We start from the raw sequence: 23,198 nt of genomic DNA, 5'->3' as shown, positions 1-23,198 counted from the left end.
TGCTCAAGTAAAAAGGGTTTGAAGGGCAAAGAGGACAGGGCAGGGCACGTCCCAGACTGGGGCGGGGAGGGTTGTTATCCTGGCATCCCAAGAGCACTAAAGAAAAAGGGCTCTGTTTGGGCGAAAGACGTTGCTGCATCCAAACCTCAGGCTCATACTGCCTTGGATATGTTGTTGGCTTGTGCCATTCCTCCCTCTCTGCTCCCCTCCACACTTCAATTTAATCTGTAATTTCCTCTTCTTTGTTACTTAGATCTGTACCGGAAAACTATGGTTTGTGCCTGCCCTCCAAACCACTGTGCAAGCCTGAGGCCTGGATGCAAGCATGTCTCTCCTACAATTGGTACAGATGTAAGCAAGTAATAATGAAGAGGAAGTAACCCATTGAACTGAAGTGTGGAGGGGAGCGGGGGGGGGGGCGGCGGCGGCGGCACAAGCCTGCGACACAGTCCCAATTCCTTAAACCACAGTTCCACGGTTCCGAGGATTCAGAATGCTACCTCTGAACCGACCCACTGTCTCATCATTATCCAGAAAGGAGTTGGAAACAGGCAGAAATACAATGCAAACTGGAAGTTAAGAGGAGACGCAGTAGAAGAAGGTTTCCAGAGTTCTAAAAGAACTACTGGAAACAAAGGTGTCAGGACACATTTACAGCTGTTAAAATATGACACGTTCTGGACACTTTGCAAAATAAGCAACACTTCATCAGAACACCTTTCATTTCATTCACATCATTCATATGAAATATCTTAAAAAAGGCACACTTAGAGATATTTTGTCACCTTCCTAATGAATTAAATACCATTATTTTTTGTGTTTAACTGTACATATTCTGATCACAGTAAATTTAAAGTTTAATGGCTTTAAAATCTCCAGCATTCTCAATGGAGAAAACTCTGAATTACCTGGGAACACATTTGCTTTCTGATATCCTCTGTAGTCGTAACATCTGTAAGGGAAACATTACAAAAACACAGCAAGGAGCATTTCTAATTACTTTAGCCCTTTATGAACCACTGACATGTAAAATATCTGCAGAGGCTAATGGGGAAATTCTTTCTGAACCATCTCGGGAGATGCTCAACCGATGACGGGGCAGAGCTTTCACAGGCTGGAACTTTTCCAGCTTTGATGGCTTAAAACTCACTGGCAAAAGAGTTCCCACAGTCAGATGTCCCTGGAGGTTTGTGGGTTCCAATGTCTCCATGGCACAATCCTCCCCTTTCTTACCAGGAAATAAGACCACCACACCAGCGTTTGCTGCTGACCTTTGTATTGGGCAGTGGCTGCTCATACCACGGAAAACAGAAATAGCCCTTTCTCCCTCCCGAGGGCACATGGGACCTCTCAACATGAGTGCGCAGTCTTTTTGTGTGCATCTTTTTGTCCAGACGTGAGCTGATGCATTGCAGTTGCTGGGGAACGCAGGAGGGGAGAGTTGTGAGAATGGGAGGCTGGCCTAGAGGAGCCTTTGGCCGGGTCCAGCAGGGCTCTCCTTCAGAGCCCAAGGCATTATGGCCCCAAAAGGTTTTTGCGCTAGGTCTTTCTCGGGAACCATTTAAGGCAAATAATTTAATTGCTAATCATCCACAACAGCTACTAGATTGCTCCCCCTTCCAAATGCTGTATTAAAAGGATTTCAGACCTTCATCAAGTGAACAATTCCAGGATGGGATACATAAAACCCATTTCCCGATTCTGGCCATTTTAAGATGAAAAACAGAACCAAGATGAAAAACAGAACCAATTTCCTTCCAGTTTAGAAAAACCTCCTGGCACTGAGGTCACCTTTGCTCAGGCTGGTGCCCATTTGCAGCCTTGTTTTTACACTAACCCAAAATCTACAGGAAAGACTCTGTGAACAGAGCGGAGTGTTGAGCTCAACTTTCAGAAGGCAGATTAGTCCATTTGAAGGTGCTGACCTTGCCAGTATTCAAGGGAAGAGAGACAACTCACTCGATGGTTGGCTTATAAACTGAACATATTAACAGACTCCACCGGAAAGTGTGGCGTTTCTTACTGCAACGCCCAAAGCGATGGCTCACACATCCAAGCAACGCAAAAACATCAGGTACGAAACAGGCACAATGTGATCCGTATGTTTTTGTATTGTCTCAACTTTGGTTAACCAACTTTGGTTAGCCTACAGCTCAGGTCCCAAAACTCTGCTCTGCTCATTCAGGCGGTCTGCAGCATGACTGTAAAAATGGAATTAAAAACCAGACAGCATCTAGAGCAGTGCATTACAACTGTTACAACAGACAGAAAAATCATGAAATGCTCCACCAAGACCTCAGCAATTTGCAGTTGGTCAAGCAACAGTGGTGTTGGGGAGCTCCTGACCTAAAGGCAATAAAGAAACAAAATTAGTGTGCCTGTACATTGGGAATGAAGCCTCTTACAACTCTAAAATGTACTATCTGCTTCCAACCTTAAAAAATCTAATTGTTCTTGGGCTCTGAAAACCAATATGGATTTGAATGAGTCCAGACATTTATTCCTGTCTCCTCACATAGTCCCCATTACACTTAGAAATTAACTAAACTCCATCTCTTTCCATCACCAACTTTAGGTAGCCTTGTATCAGGTGAAAGGTCTTTAATTCAATACTAGCTGCCTCTCTTTAGTATAATTAGACTATTTTGGAATGAACAAAAAAAGTATGTGGAATAAAGCAGCCCCACTTTATACATGTTGACAACCTACAGGGCATGCAATAAAAATGTGCGCTCTCTTGCTCTCTCTTAAACCCCTTCCCCCTCCTTCACATAAACGCAACCATAGCTTCCCAAGCGCAAGTCTTCAGCACATGCAGGTTACTTTTGCAATGTTATACACATACTACAAGACTCCTTGAACTCCATGAGGCTTACTTCTGACCAACTATTTTAGAATTGCGCTGTGAGAAACTCATAAGCATCAAATCTTAACTTGGGATGGCTAGATCGTCAGATTATGGAAATGACCCTAACCATTCCTTCCTCTGTGCATCTGGGATCCCATTCAGAGTTCATGGATGAAACAACGGAACAGCTCAACTTGCCCACGCCTGTCCCGTTATCTGCTTTACGGCCCTGACTATCTTTTGACATGTAGATTTTAAAATCCAAAAGATGGAAGCTGCACGCATAACACTTCACATTAACTTAATTAGGTTTCTCATTCACTTATCAAGCAAATGCTTTTCAATAGCGCTACAGGGCAGCAATTATTCAGGAGGTCATTCTCTATCAGGTCTAAACAAAATAAAAAAATTCCTTCCAGTAGCACCTTAGAGACCAACTAAGTTTGTCATTGGTATGATCTTCCGTGTGCTTGCACACTTCTTCAGAATAATAGCTGAAGAAGATGATCAGAAGAAGGTATCTGAAGAATTGTGCATGCACACGAAAGCTCATACCAATGACAAATTTAGTTGGTCTCTAAGGTTCTACTGAAAGGAATTTTTTAAAATTTTGTTTCGCCTACAGAAGACCAACACAGCTACCTACCTGTAACTAGATCTATCAGGTCTGTGCAGCAAAGCAAGAAGATTAGCCTAAAATAGAGAGCAAGTTGAAGACAGAGGGTTCTATCTAACAGCCGTTGCCCAGCTGAAAACAAGGCAATTTGTCTTTCCTGCTGTAGCCTTCCTAATCCCAGGTTGAGGGACCCTCCAGAGCAGACGAGGAGTGGAGGAGAACAACCAAAAACTGCTTCCTTCTCTCTTCCACCAATTAAAGCCCCATCATCATCTAAGTGACACCCCAAGATAGAAGCCAAATCCTTCCCACCTTCCTTCTCAGCGTCTGTAGTATGTTACTTGCCAGAAAGCAGCCATAAACATCCAATCTGGCTGCTTATCTTCTCATCTTATCGGCTTGCCCAGTAGTTAATTTGTGTGTTTACAGAGTGTTTACAGAATCAGAAAAGTTTCTGAAGAGCTTCAGAAACCACCTTAAGGCAAAAACCTTGGAGCAAAATGCAAAGACAGGAAGTTTAAATGAAAAAGAAAACACACAAGGTCCAATGAGAGCACACCTTCCAATAATTCAGCTTTGCTTTCCTACAGATATGCTGCCCCACTTTTAATTAAAGGGAACCATTAATGTATTGCATTTAATAAACATAGCATTTCGTTGACAAAGTTTTCTGCTTTAAACACAACCGAGAGGACACTGACAAACTGGAACGTGTCCAGAGGTGGGCAACCAAAATGGTCAAAGGCCTGGAAACGATGCCTTATGAGGAACGGCTAAGGGAGCTGGGCATGTTTAGCCTGGAGAAGAGGAGGTTAAGGGGTGATATGATAGCCATGTTCAAATATATAAAAGGATGTCACATAGAGGAGGGAGAAAGGTTGTTTTCTGCTGCTCCAGAGAAGCGGACACGGAGCAATGGATCCAAACTACAAGAAAGAAGATTCCACCTAAACATTAGGAAGAACTTCCTGACAGTAAGAGCTGTTTGACAGTGGAATTTGCTGCCAAGGAGTGTGGTGGAGTCTCCTTCTTTGGAGGTCTTTAAGCAGAGGCTTGACAACCATATGTCAGGAGTGCTCTGGTGGTGTTTCCTGCTTGGCAGGGGGTTGGACTCGATGGCCCTCGTGGTCTCTTCCAACTCTATGATTCTATGAGAGGCTTTAGCACTCCCACTGACTGCAAGTGAAGATGTCCTCACAACAGACAGTCCTACCTGGCAGCTAAGCTTAGGAACATGTCGTTCTGATGACTGATATGCGTGGGCAGCAAAACTAGTAACTAGTTTATGGGCTTGTAACAAATGAAATAAAACTATTATAGTCTAGACAGTAAATGACCTTTACTGAAGTCTAGGTTTTTGGATGAAAGGGTGTAGGCAGATAAGGAATCCCACACTAGATCATATTTGAGACGGGGGCATTTGGGTAGGGGAGAATGTTGAGATCTAACCAATGCCAGATTTTTAAATCCATCCTCATTCTGCCACCTCCTCCTTACAACCAGGTTTAAGTTTTCTGTACTCAGAATATTATAAAATAATATAAATTCAATAGGTAAGACCTATATCTGTCTGTGGGGACGCGGGTGGCGCTGTGGGTTAAAGCCTCAGCGCTTAGGACTTGCCGATCAAAAGGATGGTGGTTCGAATCCCCGCGGCGGGGTGCGCTCCCGTCGTTCAGTCCCAGCACCTGCCAACCTAGCAGTTCAAAAGCACCCCCGGGTGCAAGTAGATAAATAGGGATCGCTTACTAGCTTCGTTACGCTGGCCAAGTGACCCGGAAGTGTCTGCGGACAGCGCTGGCTCCTGGCCTCTAGAGTGAGATGAGCGCACAACCCTAGAGTCTGGCAAGACTGGCCCATACGGGCAGGGGTACCTTTACCTTTACCTATGTCTGTCTGTTGGATCTCAAGATTAACATAGAGTAGCTCAAAGTATTGCTTGCAACGTGTTAGAGTACAAAAGGAAAAGGAAAACAAATGCTCACCAAAATAAGCAATCCTACCTCACTTACCTGGGAGTAAACCCAACTGAATTCAAGGAGGACTTACTTCCGAGTGGATGCTGTTACTCAGTGATTGCAAGCAGCATTTCACCAGGGACTTTGTTGCAATCAGAGACAACAATGCCCAGTCTTATCTTAGCAGGCACTTTGAGGCAGAGACCTCTCTTGCTTATAACAACTCCAGAAACCTCTGATCCGGGTCTCCCAGTCAAAGGGAGAGGCTGCCTTGAAAGCCAAGTGTTCCTTTCATCCTGTCTGGAATACGGGCAAATGGAAGTACATGAGGCAGCAAGATTCACCCAGGGGAATTATTTATCTCTGGGAAGAACATGAACAGACGCAGAATGCAAGTCCTTCACGAATACTCAGGAGAAAAACATACATCACACATTCCTTGGAAGAAACACACACAAAATGGGCATTTCCAAATGATTTTCCAAATGATTTCTTATCATGCAAAAGGTACATTCAAGAATGGGCGAAGTACAAGGTTAACACTGTGCACGTGAAGGAAGGTGAATAGAGAGAATGATCAGGGGAGCAGGATTGCAGCTATAAGCCTACACTGCACCAGTGGTGTGTCTGCCTGCACATGCGCACTCACACACTCTGAGCACAAGTGCATTCCTGAGAAAAGAGCACTGGCTCATGTAATGTGGCCCAGAAGGCACTTTATTTCACTATGAGTACAATACACAAAAATCAATAGTGATATGGTTCAACAGCCAAAGACTGCGGAGAACAAAAAGGTCAAGACAGGCAGGAAAGGAGACTGATGACTTCCCCAGGGAGAGGAGAAGGTTGTCCCTCTCTCGTGGCCTCCCTATAATCCTCCACCAACAACGAGACACAAAAGGGTTTCTCACCCAGTCAGACTCATATAGATGTTTAAGGCATCTTGAGCCTAGGTGGTCCGACACCTTGCTATGACTCGGCTCACACATGCTAGGCCATAGACCGTGGTTTGCTTGACAAACTATGTGGTAGCCATGCGTTGTCCCATGCATGATCAAACAAACTATAGATTGTTTCCTCAAAGTTTGGTTTGTTTTCCAGCTAGTCTTATAGTTTCTTGAGCGTCCAGAGTAGGCTGGTCAAACTAGCCATCACGAAGAATGGCTGCTGGTTTCACATGTAGTGCTAAGCCATAGTTCAGACAAAACCAATGGTGATAAGTCAGCAACAAATGGCAGCCTCTGATTTTGTTTTGTTGGCAGCGAAAAAACCCAGTTAAGCTGCCTGGTCAAGTTCACACATAGCACTAAGTCCCTGGGTTCTACTGGCACGAGAGATTAGGTCTTGCTCAGGCATGTTGAGAAGGAACCATTTTCACAAGGCACAAAGGCTTGTGAAAATACAGCTACAGTCAAGGCTTTCAGCTAACAGGCAAGGACTTTTCTGTCCACTTTTTAAAAGGGCATTTCTTTGCACCACTTAACTTTGTCGCGCTTCATGATTTCTGTTGTAATGGATATCAACTATTTTCTTTGAATTTTCCATTAGTCAAGTGCTGGGCTGTATCCATTCAATTTCAGTGCCAGAAAATCAGGTCAAAGGAATATGAATTATTTACATATGAACACTTAAAATAAGCATAACTTAAATATATCTAACAGCATAGGGCACTCAGTCCCTTCTGCAGCTCCATAAACTGAAGAATAAAGTATTGCCAATGGCCCCAATGCCTTCTCCTATATCCTCCACACAAATATATGCAGTTTATGTCTTGCGGAAAATACAATCCTTCCAATACACATAAAATCCAGAACTGCAAAATATATATATATATATTTTCTGTTCTTTGAATGGGATTTACTCTGAAGACCAGTGGAGAAGAGGACAGAGGAGCATGCCCATTCTACAATCCATCCTGGAATTTCTCCAGACAATCCATTATTGCTGGTCTTTCAGTAGTCCTTGATCTGTGTTTACAAACAGGCTGCAACATGCCCAAAGCAGCAGATCATACCAGCGTAGGCCAGGATGCTTTGGGTGCTTTCGCCTCAGTCTGCCGATCTATGGAACAGGCCACAGCACGGGAGAGGCAGGAAGAAGGTCCACAGAAGGCCTGCAGGTCCTCCTGCTCCTGTATAGGAGTGCAAGCCCCAACCCAAACTGCCTGGGCTAGTTAATGCTGCAAGCTGATCACCCAGGCAGCAGTCTAATGATCCCAAAAGCAAAGTCACTTGAACGGAGAGTTCCGGTGTAGAACCTCCTCTTTCAATTACATCAGGACAAGTTGTGTGTAAACTGTATGAACTACAGCACTTCACAACTAAGCCCGGAAGACTGGTTCCAACAGATGCTTCTGTTAATCCACCATTCAACAGATGATGGAAGGGAATGTGCAAATTATTTGAATGGACAAGTGTCCCCAATTTTTAGCCAGCCTTTGCAGCCAGCCCAAGATCTCCACTCATGGACACTCGCCTGATAGCACACTGAGCTTCAAAGCTGCTGAGACTGAGCAGCCACTGATACTGTGGGAAGGAGCTGGTCCTCCTGCCTGGCTTCCATGGGGGCAGAGAGGCTCCTTTCTACTCAACTAAGCTTCATGCCCACCAGAGAGAAAGAGATGCTAAGTCAGGGCAACCTTGGTGAACAGATCTATGGCTCTTGAGGTGATAAGACCGATGGCCTGCAATTGACATTTGAGGTGATTAAAATACATGAAACTTTGACAATGCAGTCCAGGGGTGACAAACAAGTGTGGATCCTTCTAATATAGGGCCGGTGTGTGAGAGAGACACATGTCTTTTTCCTTTCACACATTTGGGAAACATTAAATTCTGCAAGCCCACCTCTTGCCAGGACAATGCATTTCCCTTTTGCTGCAAGCACACTGGTTTAAAAAATAATAATCAAGAGAATGAAGTCTACATCACAAACACCCCCAATTTTGGTCTGTTACTTCCCAGCAGGGCATACCACAGCTGGGAGTTTGATTTTTAAATGATCCCTACTGTTGTACCTCAGGAGTAATAAGAAATGCCCTGCTCCCCTCCACTACCTATGTCTCTTTAGCAATCTCCTTCCACCTTCAACCAACAGGGAACACAAGCACCTTTGGCATTTTAAGAGGGCTGTGCACATATCTAAACACAAAACTCCCTCCTTTCTGAGCACCCTGCTTTGTATGACACGCACACCCTCCTCCTCCTGTTTTGACAGGAAAACCACCACATTTGTTTCCTGTTTCTCAGAGCCAAGCAGAAGCGGCCCAGAATTTCCTTACCATCTATGCAACTGTTGATCTATATATAATTCTTGAAGGTGGGTCAATTAATGTTATCTTGTCATCGTGGCTTATTTCTTTATTTCCTTTCTAGGCTGAGGAATGCTTCAGCAGCAAGAAAAACAATCTAGTGCAACGGTTTGCACAAAAAGGAAAGCAGAAAAAAGGAACATTTGCCATGCCAGCAGACAGACAGCAGCAGTTACCAGAGGACTCAAGGAGGTGCTGCAAAACAATGCAGTTGACAATGGAACTAGAGGAAGAACGAGTCCCTCCACCCCGACCTAAGAGGTTTCCCACCTCACTTGTAACACAGTTCACAATCCCACCCACACTCCTCAGGCTGCATCTCTCACACAGCTGGTCAGGCCAAGGTACAGTGGTACCTCAGGTTAAGTACTTAATTCGTTCCAGAGGTCCATACTTAACCTGAAACTGTTCTTAACCTGAAGCACCACTTTAGCTAATGGGGCCTCCCACTGCCGCTGGAACACGATTTCTGTTCTCATCCTGAAGCAAAGTTCTTAACCTGAAGCACTATTTCTGGGTTAGCGGAGTCTTTAACCTGAAGCGTATGTAACCTGAGGTACCACTGTATCTCCCTCCCTCTTCCCCAGTGAGGACAACACAAGCTTGGGTCAGCATTCCTCGGTCCTTTTGCTTGTGGGGGCAGAATCATAGAATTGCAGAGTTGGAAGGGACCGCAAGGGTCATCTAGCCCAACCCCCTGCAATGCAGGAAACTTTTACCCCACATGGGGGGCAAAGAGGGTCCCAATAAATGACAGTTTGAACATGATGTTCCATTTTTAGGGTGGGAGTGGAAGAAATCACAGTCCAAGCCAAAGTTTAAAACACTACAGGAAGTCCTGCCTCCTCCACAAGAGTGTATCTGCAGTACTTTGCCTTATCACCAATCCCAGGAAGCTAGCTACGGTCTGCCCAATTCCCTCATTTCTTGACCTTTAATTTCTGCAAACTCTTCTTGTTTCATCTCTCCTCTAGTCTGGCAGCAAAGCAAAAACACACACAAAACAGGAAGATTGATCTAAAGGTAAAGATTTATATATTTCAGGCGTATTTGATTGCTGAGTTTGGAATACAATCATTAAGGATCATCTGCACTTGGTGTTTGGGACAGACCAGGGACTCATCCTCCTCACTCTGCCTCCCTGAATGAGCGAGTGTCTCTGCCTTGGTGCCAAGGACTCAACTGTTCCAGTTCCCATCATAAACGTGTCCATAGCTTCAACTTGTTCACTGGGCACAGGAAAAGCACATCACAAGAGTGCAGACAGAGCTTCACTCGTTGTTAGCTGGCATTCGTGCACAAATCAAGGTGGTGGCTCCTGCCTTTATATTTCAAAAAATGGCTTTAGGCATTGGTTGACCAGGTGGGGTAATCCCTCATAAGACATTCTTTGCCCCATACACTTGGAGCGGGTCTCCTAACTTACCCTAGTACCTCAATTTGCAGAGGTTACTGTGATGTCAACAACGAGCCAAGGCCTCTCTGTGATGGGATCTCTTCTTGGAAGCTCTTCATTAGGCACCTTCATTGCTAGTTTTTAGCCACATAGACAAGTCAGATTGCTAGAAAGGTTTATTTCACTGCAAAGCCCATCATGTGACTGTTGATATTATTGTAGACTTCATTGTTTTATGGTTGTCAATGTTGATGTTATTATAGACTTTGTTATTTTATGACTGTCAATATTTCAATTTTTACAACTGTTTTTATGCTGCAAGTCTCCTTCGGGACCTGTAATAATTGGCCAAACAACAGGATGTAAGCTATCAAAGCAGATATGATGCTTACGTATTTGGAGAGTTGGGCAAACAATGATCTAGTAAGTCCGCAACTTAGGCGCAATTAACTTGTGCACATTCAGCTTTACATGCTTGGCAATAAAAAATATAAAAAAATTAAGGGGAGGCAGTCCAGAAAAAAGAGGCACCGGCAATCCCACCCAATGTGTTTTGACTACACACAATTTTGACTTCAGGTGCAATCCCCGGAACATAACCCCTGAGGAAGTTGAGTAGTGTGCAGGCTTTCTGAAGACGCAAGCACTTCGCTGTAACCCTGAGAATGCCTCTCAGCAACATAAGAAGCTCCTTAACCCAAGTCAGACCCACCGCTCCATCTAGCCGAGTTTTCTACAGCAACTGGCAAAGCTCTCCAGGCCTTCCGACAGGGAGTCTTTCCCATCCCCACTTGGAGAAGCCGGGGACTGAACCACGGCCCTGCATGCTAAAAGCTCCACCACTGAGCTATGGTCCTTCCTTAACACAGAGCTATTTGCATTTTTTAAATTAAATTCTACTCAATGCATCACTAAGGTTTTTGTGGATTTTTTGCACTCAACAATACCAGGCAACACCATTCATATTTTCGAGGCACAATGGAGTGCGCCTCCAGGGGTGAAGTCAAACGTTAGAAGTGCCAAAGTGACCTCCCCAGGGCGCAAGCCTGGGCATTGTGCCTGGAGGTCCTGGGCTGCCCAGACGATACAACCACCCTCTTTTGGCCTCACTGATGTGATCCAAAGGAAAGCAGAGCAAGACATTCGACACCAGCTTTGCTGCAGGAGTTGCTGGAAAGAGGCGTACAAGGTGCCATCTAACCATATTGAGGACCCCCCCCCCCCAGATTTGTGTAGGGTTTACTCCCGAGCCTTTTCTTCTCCTGAAGATATCCCGCAAGGCAGGGGCGCTTTAGGGTCAGAGTTTTCCTTCTCATTGGCAAGCCTCACCTGCCCTTCACTTCCCTCTACAGCACATGCAGAAACTGCCTTCTTGAGTACTGGACCCACAACTGGTCTGGTCCATTCCATCCTCCGGAGTCTGTCTTCTCATAAGAAAATCTAAAAATATATTGGATGGATGGCACTGCCTGGTCTATATGAACTGCCAAACTCATTTAGCAGCCCTCCTATGTGTATTGAATTGCTCGAGGTTGCAAAGAGGAGATTGTTCACCACTACTATTTCACACACATTTTGTGTTTCTAACATCTATCAGGTATACTGGGCACGTCAACTGGGAGTTTGGAAGCCAGATTAGTTGGCTCTCAATGTCCATCTCTCTGCACTGTAATGGAAATTCTTACATCACAAGCGAAGAACTCCCCATTCACCTCACAGCAGCTTTGCATACCAATATACTGTTGGCTGTAGGAAGGTGTTCAGGTTCTCCAGGCCACACCCAAGTCGAGAGTATTCTGCTCTCTGAAGGGCTCTGCCGTACCTGCAAAGGCCCTGGAAGGCAAGGATCTCCTGAGCACAGGAAAACTGCACCACAGCTTTAGCCTTGCTTTTCCTTTGCCAGAAAACGTCCTCTAAATATCAGCTGAATGTATTTGTTCATTTCAGCCTTGAGGCTTCTTTATTACTATTTATTAGCCCTTCCTTCACGGTAAGATCCCAGGGCAAGTTACAATATAATTCTTAAAAACCCACAATCAATCAAACATATTAATTAATATTACTGATTGGTCATTTACTGCAATAGTTTTAAGCAGCTGTATTTCTACCATTTTACAAAAAAGAACAAGAAAGGCTGTGAATGAAGATACTGAATTAAGGTGCTAGCTTTTAAAAAACATATCTAAAAACTACTGCATTAAAACAACACCAATATTTGAATACCAGACAAACACAGGTGGCGCCATGGTCTAAACCACTGAGTCTCTCAGGCTTGCTGATCAGAAGGTCAGCAGTTTGAATCCCCGCAACAGGGTGAGTTCCTGTTGTTGTATCCCTGCTCCTGCCAACCTAGCAGTTCAAAAGCACGCCAGTGCAAGTAGATAAATAGGTACCGCTCCGGCAGGAAGGTAAACAGCATTTCTGTGCACTCTGGCTTCCGTCATGGTGTTCTGTTGCGCCACAAGCATTTTGTCCTGCTGGCCGCATGACCTGGAAAGCTGTCTGTGGACAAACATCGGCTCCCCCGGCCTGAAAGCGAGATGAACGCTACAACCCCATAGTCTCCTTTGACTGGGCTTAACCATCCATGGGTCCTTTACCTTTAAGCTTTTCAAGTCCGTTTGCTTTCAAGAGCTCTTGGCTCCACTGGGCTTCTTGTGCCACCTTTAGACTCCAAACTTCTGGGCACAAATGGGATAGTTATCAAATGTAGGAAGCAAGCAGAACTCAAACTCTTTAATGTGGGGAAATGTTAACTCATCTCAACTTCCAAGCTGGTCCCAATGTTGGACCTTTAAAGAAATTCACTATTTAATTTTGAAAAGGGAGAACCTTTTCTGGAGTTATGAAATACCTTCCTGGGAGTGGTGGGAGAGTGTTAAGTATATATATTATCAGCCTACTCTCCTGTTCGTTTTCTCCTAAAATTTTGTTGATAACATGGGTGATAGAGAGATTCTGTCCAAATCTTTAAAGGGCAAAGTAAGTCTTGATATCCTGCAACTTTTCTTCCAAGATAAAATTTCTCCACACACCACACTCCAAGGGCTGAATAAGGTAATCACACAATTTCTCCCTTGTTTTGTTTTTTTGGAGGGGGGAGGCAGAGAAGGGAAGAGGCGATGACCACCATCATTTAGTATGATGCAGACAAGCTACAGTGAGGTTTGGGCTCCTGTGCTCCCCTCCCCTTCATCTCTCTGCATAGGATCCCAGCAGCTTTGGTTAACCACAGTGAAGGATCTGGTCAACGTGCTAAACTGTGGTTAACATTAACTTTGTTTTTTTCAAGCAGGACAGCTTCATAACCCATGAATTGAAGTTGGCTTGTTCAAAACAAACCATAGTTCAGATAAACTACAGATTATGGTTAGGTTAACACAGCAAGCTTCAATCTAAACTAGAAGGCCAAGCGTATGAACTTCTTGCAACTGTGCTGAGAAAGAGAGAAACAAAGGAGTCCACCGCAGCCCAGTCACATGCCACTAAACTAGGGTCTTGTTTTATTATTATTGGGGGGGGGGGGTCAGCATTCAGTCAATCCCATTTGACATCAGCAGCTGCTAAACAGCAACCCCAAGCTACTACTGAGGCCCACCAATCACAAAATGTTGACACAGGACATCCCATTTTAGGCAGATTTTGTTTCAGAGGGCAAAGACTTTTCATTATCTCTCTGTATCTCCTTGCTGCTCTCTGCAAACTGCCTGTTTCTTCCATCCCTCCTCCCTCTCCAGCCCTGTCTTCCTCCTAGTCGGAAGCCTATGCCAAGGAGGCCATTACATGATACACAGCTGATTAATTTCTTCTTTCATACCCGCATTTAGATGCACAAAGAGAAACTCAATCAATAAAAGAAAGCCCAATAGCCAATTTGATTAATCCCTCCCTTACTCCCAAGTTTATTATCAGTAAAACAACGAACCATCTCTCTCTTTCTAAATTTCCTTCCTGCAACTTATCTTCCCCACAGAAGGGAGGAGATGCTTTCTGGCTCAGCAGAGGGCCTGGCAGGAGGGGAGGAAGACCACAGCATTTGGGGCGGGCAGGCAGGAACGTCTCCTTTTCCTCTCCTTCAAGATCTGTCACAACTCTCCAGCCTCCCTCCTTGCCTCACTCAGGTGGCTAAATTTCCTCACTTCCTCTCCCCCACCCCACCCCGTTTTTTGCTTGCTGCAGCCTCACACTCGCCTCTTCCTCTTACCAAATCCCCCGTCCCACAAGTGCCTCTGCAGGGAGCTGCTGGCGGCCTCAGTCCAAGCAAAACACTGCGGCATTACCTGGGCGGTGTGGCTCGTGCCCAGAGGCGTCCTCCACTGCAGAATTCCCCCTTCCCACGTCTCCCATCCACCCGCAGCCTCTAGACTGGATAGCAGGCAGCAGGAATCTTCTCCATGGAAGGCACTCTGTTCTGAGCCCTCCAGCTCCCAGCACTTGACAAAAGGTTATGGGCTCTGCAGGGTTCACTAGAGTAAGACAGATAGAGGCCGTCTTTCAAGGAGTATCGCTACCATAATGTGCTGGACTCCCCCCAAGAACAGTATTGATCAGAAAAAGGAATGGCTAGATTTTCCCACTGAAATTACAGGCACCAACAGGCTACCATGGCAATGCTATAGCAACCTGACTGTGGTTACCTGGAACAATGATTATGCAGACATGTTTCTAAAGGTGTGCCTAAAACTCGCTGGTTTTGCATAACTGGTTCTTGAAATTTTTCAGCAGAGAGGGCAAATTGGCCCCAGAGCCTTATCTGATGTGACAGCCAGCAACCCAGTTCCGCCCTGTTGATGATACCCAATGTTAAAGAACAGACAAGCCCAAACCAAGCTCTTTGGGGGGCCTGAATTGAAGACCTGGGACAACAGCAAAATAGGCAAAGACAAAACAACTAAGAGAATAAACCTAACCTACAGAAGACTCTCTCCACTACCTTCTAAAACACACTGAGAAGAATTTGTCGTCATGCTGTTTTCCATCTTAACTGTGCCTACCTAGAAGGAAGTCAAGAGAACATGTGGGATACTCAGGTTTTACTTTACTGAGAAGTGAAGTCAACACTGGAATTCAAGTTTCCTCTCTCTGATGGTAACAGGAAGAGAGTCCTGGGCTTATGAATTTTATTTACTACGTTTCTAGTCCAACTTTCTTCCAAGGGGCTCAAGGCAGCGCCTGTAGGACCCACACAATGTTATCCTTACGGTCACCTTGCCAGAGAGGGTGAGCCAGGCCCTCTCTCTCAGCCCACAGTTCGAACAGAGAACTTCATCAGGCCTGGTCAGAAACTCTGACCACTACACCAAGCCGCAATCATGTCTTTCCACCATGCTTGTGCCACACACAATATATGGGCCAAGTGGAACATCTTCATCAAAGATCTCAGGGTGATTCACAGAATAAAAAACTGCCCCTCTGAAGGCTCCATTAGTCTTGTCTGTTTGGTGGCAGAAGCCACCTTGTTGTTTGTAAACATTAGCTGCCCCAAAATGGAGGAAAACAAAAACAAAAAGGTGGCCATGGAGAGACTTCTTTTCCCCACTTTTATCATGTATTGATTTAGTATTTACCCCTGAACTTTCCTTCTGTCTTCAAATCCAAGACACAGCTCACAGACCTGACGTCACCTGGCTTACCTAAGAGCCTCCATCCTCCGCCTCCTGCCACCAAATGTCGAAGGAGGGTCTCAGCACTGACCTACTTTTCAGGGCTGGCATAAGCACTAGCGAGAAGCACCTGTGGGTCCAAATTCAGGGAGTAAATGACTCCCAAGCTAAGATTGCTTTCCATGTTTGAAGAAAACACAAAAAGAGCTTGTGTTTTTTATGCAGCTAGATTGCTTATTACACAATTTGGAAAAACTCTACAGATGCCATAGACAGTTAGTACAGGAAGCTCTGGAAGAGGGCAGCAGAGAAACTTACCCACCAGATGCACATGATCAAAGGCCAGTGAAACCAGAACCACATTTCCCTGTTTGGAATGACTTTATCGCTTACACTGTGAAAAATACTAAAAACAAGTTCCACCACCATCACTTAAAAATTATGTTTCAGTTTGGAAATGTTTAATATTGGGAAAGGTCCCAAACAACTTATGAAGACTTGGGTTAATGTGCATCAGTTGATATTTGTGGAACCTGCATTATAACTGGCCAATCTTGGCTACGTTGAGAGGGGACTGGAAGAGGCTTGTCTTTCCAAACAAACAAACAAACAAACAAAATGCATTTTGCTGCGGAATTGTTCCCCATTTATAGTTTTTTACTGTAAAGTCCTTAATAAAAAGGAATGCAAAGACAGCACTACCTAAACACAGAACTATTTCATAAAACTAGTCACTGCAAAATAATCTCAATTGCAGCAATTCAAAGTTCAGTGTGTTTGTGGTTGCAATCTGCCTGCAGGGCAGCGAGAGCACAGGCTGTCAGGGGGAGATGGACGCATTTGAATGAAGGGAGGCAAGGGAAGAAACATTCATTTGTTATTTTTTGAAAGATGGTGATAAGATAAAGATCAATGTAACTTTTTAATGTGCTGAGCTTTTCGTGGTGAACCTCTTCTAACCTAGTTTGTTTGGTGCCTATTCTATCACTCCCAAAACACCTGCATTTTCAAACATTCTGTGAGCTCAGGACCGTGAGCCCCATGTGGTCACTCTGTACCAGCAGATGCCCGTCTTGACACCCTGCCTTCAATAATGTGATTTTTATTAATTTTCAGCAGAACAAAGGACAGTAAGCAAATATGAGGTCACACGGCTATTATACAGAAAGGGCACTCTATGAATGGATGGCTGTGTCATTCCCATCGTTTAGACCCAAACCAAACCTTCTAACTGAAGGAGAGGACTTCAGTGGTGACACTGAGGGACCCATGCATCATCCCACATCTGCTGGCACAGAATGACTACAATACTTATAAAACCAGTGCCTTTAGCCAGAACCAAAGCCTGGTACTCACTGCGGCTGGGGGCGGGGGCTCACATTTAAAAGGAAAACAGCTGGAACATTAAATGCTAGCATGTTGGGGACCAGGATGGAGAACTTTCTCCCTGGTTTGCAGCTATGCAGGGTATTTTTGAATAGAGATATTCTTCTGGATCTGGCCAAGGGACCATTCTAGGCACACCTGCTCATCTCCCCATGGCCAACCAGGCGCCCATGGAAAGCCCACAGGCAGGACTGGGAGGCAATGGAGTTCTTCCTACCTGTGATTCTCAGCATGCTGCCTGACAGGGGAGCTACTCCATAGCCTTATCCTTTGTGGAAGGGAGTCTGAAGTGGTGCAGCCCAGGTCAAGGCTTGCTGCCTTAAGGAGAACTGCACCAAGGAGTTTATTTATTGGTGGAAGAGTTGTAGGCAGGAAGGAAGAAGCAACAAGCTGGCAGGGGCACAGCCAGCATTCCTGACAGGGGGGCAGAACCCAGCTGTCTGAAACACCATTGGTCAGTTAGTTAAGTATTTTTGTTTGTTTACTTGATGGGGGGAGCAGCTGCCCCCCCCCCCGCCAAGGGGGGTGTTTGCCTGAAGGGGGACTTTGAGGGAACTCTTTATCTGTATCAGCAGGCATGCATGTGGCAGGGACTCCAGTAGTGAGGGTAAAAGGTAGACTCCTTTTTCACTGCAGGAGTGTCCCCAAGTGCCGCTTGTAACTCTCACACACAGAACTTAATTTAAGTGTGTGTTTATATATATAATTTGTATACTGCCCTTCATCTGAAGATCTCAGGACAGCATAAAAATACAAGATAAAACACAAAATACATAATAAAAACAAGAACAAAAGCAAAACAAAATAATGCCCCATCATGGCAGCCACTTTGTTCTATGAGGAAGAAATAAAGGCACACCATAAATTTGCTGCCTACCCATCGTGACTCAAGCCATCAAGAATCAAACATGCTCCTATGGTCACAGTCCCATCCCAAGCCAAGTACGTCTTGTCCAAAACTGTGCTTTTTTCATAACAGCTTCCAAGGAAACCTCATTTTGAGGTCAACCTTTGCAGATTTGTAGACAATGTCCAAGGAGAGCTGAAGCAGGGCAAGAAGGAGAAATCTTGCGTTGAGGAGACCCCGGCACAAACTCCCCACTCAGCCATGAAGCTCAGAGGAATGTGCTTGGCCCCTTCCCTCTTAACTTAAATCTAACTCACAGAAGTTTTGCAGGCGTAAAATGCAATGGTGCCAGGACTACAAGGAGTCTGCTGGATCCGGCCAAGGGCTCATCTAGTCCAGCATCCTGTTCTCACAGTGGCTGACCAGATGCCTGGGGGAAACCTGCAAGCAGGACCCGAAGGCACGAGCCGCCTCCGCCTCTGCCGTGGTTTCCAGCATCTGGGATTCAGGAGCATCACCACCTGACTGGGGAGGAAGAGCAGAGCCACCCTGCTCTGCAAGATTTCTTGCATGCCATTCTTGAGTTCATTGGTTAAAGTCAGGGTGCAAAATGCAACACATAATTTAGCCCGCAAGCCTCCTTTCTTTGCCCAGCTGCTGCTTCACTAAGAAACTTGATTTCCTTTCAAAGGTCCTTTCCTGCCTTTGTTGACCATCCCCTCTTTTGCTGCGGCTGCGAAAGGTACACTGAACCCGGCTCTGTAAGACAATACTGCTCTCTGACTCCTCTGCCAAGCGCTGGACACCTTATATGCATGATACTAAAAATAAAAACAGAAGAAACACACCTTCACCTAAGTCAGCCCAACTATTCCAAGGGCAGATTAGACAGTGTGCATACAAAGCAAAAACTATGTATTGACAAATATTTAATAGTCACTTCAGACAATTTTAGGCTGTCACGCAAACGGCTTGCCACAAAATGCTCACTTCTCAGCATGGCCAAAAGTATTCGGAACAGCAACGAACAGGTTGCTTTTTGCTCTTTTGAACTTACCAGTGCAACAGGTGTTGCTGCAGGCAAAGCCCTCTAGAGTTAGTGGCTCCTGAAGCAGCGAAAATATTCAGGATGAACCCATGTTAACCAGCTCCAGCACTTGTCAGTTAGGAAGGAAGAGGCACAGTTACAAGTTACAAGAAGTCAGAGGGGGTGGGAGATCAAGAAGATTCAATGGGCCAATCAAGTGACTGCACATCACAATTTTAACCTCCGTGCAACACCCCAACTGAAAGAGAAGGACAGGCGTTTCCCCTACGGGTTGCTTCCAACTTGGCTCCACGTCTGCTGCAGTTCCCTGCCTTGTGGCCCAGCAGCTGCTTCTACCAACCTTCCTTTGCATTCTTTAAATGCCCCCAGGCAAAGGCGGCCTGGGGGTGTAAGTGCCACCAAAGTGCTCAAATACTTTAGATAAACCCACAATAGCAATAGCGGACTTCCCAGGCTCAGCAAGTGAAGCAGCTGACATCACTTCTTGGAGAACAGAGACAGACCCAGACAGAAATGATCCTTATTGCTTTGGTTTTTACAGAGAAGGGTTGAGGGGACTTCCAAAGAGAAACAAATGGTACGTGAGATACTTGCAAGAATTTACATGATTACTCATGCTTTTAAGACCACATTTTCTGGTTTTGAGAAGCGAGACAACTAAGTATGGGGAGGCGTGACAGATTTATAAAATTACATATTAGCAGTTTGGAGAAAAAAGCTTTTCCCTCCCTTCTCAGTTGTAGAACTCCTACTCCCCTCAATAAAGTTTACTGGAAGCGGGTTCAGAAATTGCAAAAGAAGAGTTTCCTCTTCACAAAACTAATTTATGGGAAACACTGCAAAGGAGACGTGCGCAGAACAGTTTTTTAAAGCAGATTTGAGGAACATGGGGGGCAGGTCTAGTAAGGGACGAGCAGCCACCTTGGCCCAGTGGTGCCTCCAAGTTCAGGGGCATCTGAATACCAGATAGGAGAGATCACTATCATGTCTTGCTTGCAAGTGCCCAGACAACACACCTGGCTGCTGGAGATGGAATGAGGGAGCGGATGAACAGACCCCCAGCCAGGGAATTCCTGATACCCTCTGGCAGCAAGACTCGGCTCCAAACCTTGTGAAGCAACACTTGCAAGTCACTGATTACATTTAAAGGCTTAATGCCCTTCTTCTGGCATAGGAGGCCATACAGAATGAGAAAACTCTAGAGCTGGAAGGGACCCTGAGGCTAATCTAGCCCACCCCACCCCACCCCACCATGCAGGAATTTGCAGCTGGGATTGAACCTGCAACCTTGGTGCTATCAGCCCCCTGCTCTTCCCAAGGGAGCTGAGTTGGCCCTCCAATATCGCCGGGCTCCAACTCCCATCCCCCCGGACAATGGGCTACGATGTCTGGGGAAGATGGGAGTTGGAGTTCAGCGTCATCCGGGAAGCAAGGCAGCAGAATTCGTTATCTGCCATCACAGTTCAGTTTGGGGTGTGTACAGTTTATGGAAAGTTTCTCTCTCGCACATACAGTCGTTCTAAATCCCAGACACGGAGGCAGCATTCCCTGCCATGTTGCCGAAAGCTCAGGCCCCAGAGCGGTACCCCAGATGCAGAACATCTGCAGCCACTTTGGCCTGGCGGCGCGACACGGAGGCTGGAATGAAACACTTCTTATTCCACGTTCCCACACCAACTGGCAAGCTCCGAAATAAGTACAAAAAGGAAAAAGCGCACATCGCGATTCGCATCGGGCTTAAGCCCAAACCGCTGCTATGTGCATTAAAACAAAACCCCCGTTAATTGAATTTAGGCAGGCCAAGTCATCCCTGTCGCCTTCCCGCACAACTCCGGGGGCAGGGGCCGCACTCTGCCCCGCCGTCGCCAAGAAGCGTCGCCCATTGAAGGGCCCCCGCCCCACTCACCAAGGGACCGGCGCGCCGAGACCCGCCAAGGAGCCCCGCCGGGAAGCCGCAGCCAGAGGCGGGGGAAGCCGGACAGCGAAGAGGCGCCACGGGCGGGGGGGGGGGGAGAGAAAGAAAGAAGGAGAAAGCTCCGCCGAGACTCTAGAGCGCCCTCCGCTCTCCCAGCCCGCCCCCCCCCGAAGCGCAGGGCGGTCTCCGCGCGGCTCCTCGTCCGAGCCTCCCGCCGCGGACAAAGCCGAGGAGGACAAAGGCGAGGCGGGCGCGAGGAAGCGGGGATGGAGAGGGAAGCTCGGCGTCCGGCGCGCGCCCTCCGCCCTCCGCCCAGCCCTCACCTCGGGGCGCGCTCTCCTCCGGTCGGGGCGCCAAGGTGTGTCGGGCTCCGCGCGGCGGGTCCTTCCCGCGCTCGCTCGCTCGTCCGTCCCTCGCTGCTCGCTCGCTCGCTCGGCGCCCGGGCTCGCCTTGCAGGCGCCGCGGGGCGGATCCCGCCGGCGCGCGGGCTGCTGACTCACGGGCCGCGGCTCCGCCCCGCTCCGAGGGGCGCTGCCGCCGCCGCCGCCGCCGCTTTGTGTCTCGGCCCCTCCGCCCGCCGCCGCCGCCGCCTTTGTTGTTCGGGGCGCGCGAGAAGCGCGGCGGCGGCGGCGGCGGCGTCTCGGGCGGACCGTCGGGCAGGAAGGCGCCCCGAATCGGGCTGCTTTCCGCGCCCGCGCGCGAGTTCTGCGCGAGTCTCCCTGCCCAGCAGCTTCCGCGGTGGCCGAAAAGGAGCCCGGCGGCGCCCACTGCCGGAAGAGCGAGGCCCGCTGCCTTCTGTCCGCCGTCGGGGGAGCTGCGCCGCGCGGAGCCCCGGCCGCCCTCGGCGCGCCTCCCCCGGCGAGAGGCGGGCGGACCCGGAGCCCCAGGAGGGGGCCGGCGCTGAGATTGGAGAAGAAGCCTCTCCTGGCAAAGTGGAAAGTCAAAAGGATTCTTTTCCCTCCCCAATTCAGCTTTTAAAGGAAACCTCCCCCCCCCCCTGAAAACGTTATTCATTAATAAAGCCTCTAACCTAGTTTTCCTTCAACAAATGCCTTGGGTGGTTTTGCAGGAATACATAAGCGCAATTAGAGATGGAGCAACGTGCCAGCTCTGAAATCTGCCTGCTATGATAAAGGTCAACCGTGGCTTTGAATCCTATTTTTATCAGAGGTTTCTATAAATTCCCCTTAAGGAAAATATCCACTTTGCTGATGTTTCAGCAGATTCTGCCCCTGGTTTTAGATGTGGGCATTCCTTCTCATTGCACCTGTGAAGATGGCGTTGTTGAAGGCATTTCCCCAATATATACATTATTGCCGCATTACAAAATAAGATTGGTTGGTACATGGAACAAGACATTTGCCGTATTTACCACCCTTCTTACTTGTTTGCACTTTTTTACAATCAAGAAGTTTAAGGCAAGTGATGGGTTCCATTTATGTACTTCATAAATGTGGCAAATTTTGAGAGTCCTGTTCAGAGTCCTGGACAGACTAACTGGGAAAATCAGATATCTACGAGACCAAAAGTTCATCGAGGACTGGGGGAAATTTGTTGAATATCTGAAAAGAACGTGTGATGTGCAAACAACGCTAGTGGGGTTCCAAGAAGCACTGTGAAAGTTGAGATATATTGTTTGAAAGAAATAGAAGTGGGAGGGAAGGTTAATGGCAATATAAACAGAAGAAATGCGTAACTGGGAGGCAAATATGGATGATTGTCAGAGAAGCTGAAGGAAGTCCAAATAGAGTTAAATTTGTGGAAATTCTGATATGATTGTTTATTTGTGTTGGAAAATTAATAAAAATTATTATTATTTTTTTTAAAAAGAACAGCCCTGTTTACGAACTCTTTGGTTTACGAACTCTGCAAAACAGGAAGTAGTGTTCAGGTTTGCAGACATTACCTCGGTCTAAGAACGGAATCTGAATGGTGGTGGGAGGCCTCATTAGGGAAAGCGCACCTCGGTTTAAGAACGGTTTCGGTTTAAGAACGGACTTCAGGAACGGATTAAGTTTGTAAACCAAGGTACCACTGTACTTCTGTCTTGTACACTGAAACTGTACTTCTGTCTTGTTTTCTAACATTGCTTTCACGCCACAGCACCTGCTGGGTGGAACGGTGCCTCTTGGGCCAATACACTGGCAAGACACTTTAAATATCATTCACGTGTGGTGTGACATAACTGAAGAAAGGCCCTGCTCTGCTCCGCCTGCCCCAGGTCTCCTGCACGACCCTTCACACACACACACACACACACACACACACACG

The 23,198-nt window shown here is 46.7% G+C and overlaps 1 protein-coding gene across 3 annotated transcripts in view; it reads right to left on the bottom strand.

Moving 5' to 3' along the window:
* Positions 1–23,198, bottom strand: part of FAM107B (family with sequence similarity 107 member B) — an 88,219-nt gene that overhangs the window by 28,731 nt on the left and 36,290 nt on the right. The window contains exon 1 of one of the 3 annotated variants that reach the window (XM_081023869.1): positions 21,251–21,392. The exons of 1 other annotated variant lie outside the window; for it this stretch is intronic. The gene's annotated coding sequence lies outside the window, so the exon portion shown is untranslated. Of the gene's footprint in view, positions 1–19,021; positions 19,257–21,250; positions 21,393–23,198 lie in introns of those variants that run through there. One more of the 3 variants, XM_081023868.1, reaches the window with a different exon arrangement.

The sequence above is a fragment of the Podarcis pityusensis genome (genome assembly GCF_964106645.2).
Source record: "Podarcis pityusensis genome assembly, chromosome: 10".
Lineage (NCBI taxonomy): Eukaryota > Metazoa > Chordata > Lepidosauria > Squamata > Lacertidae > Podarcis > Podarcis pityusensis.
This window is presented reverse-complemented; position numbering and strand designations above follow the sequence as displayed.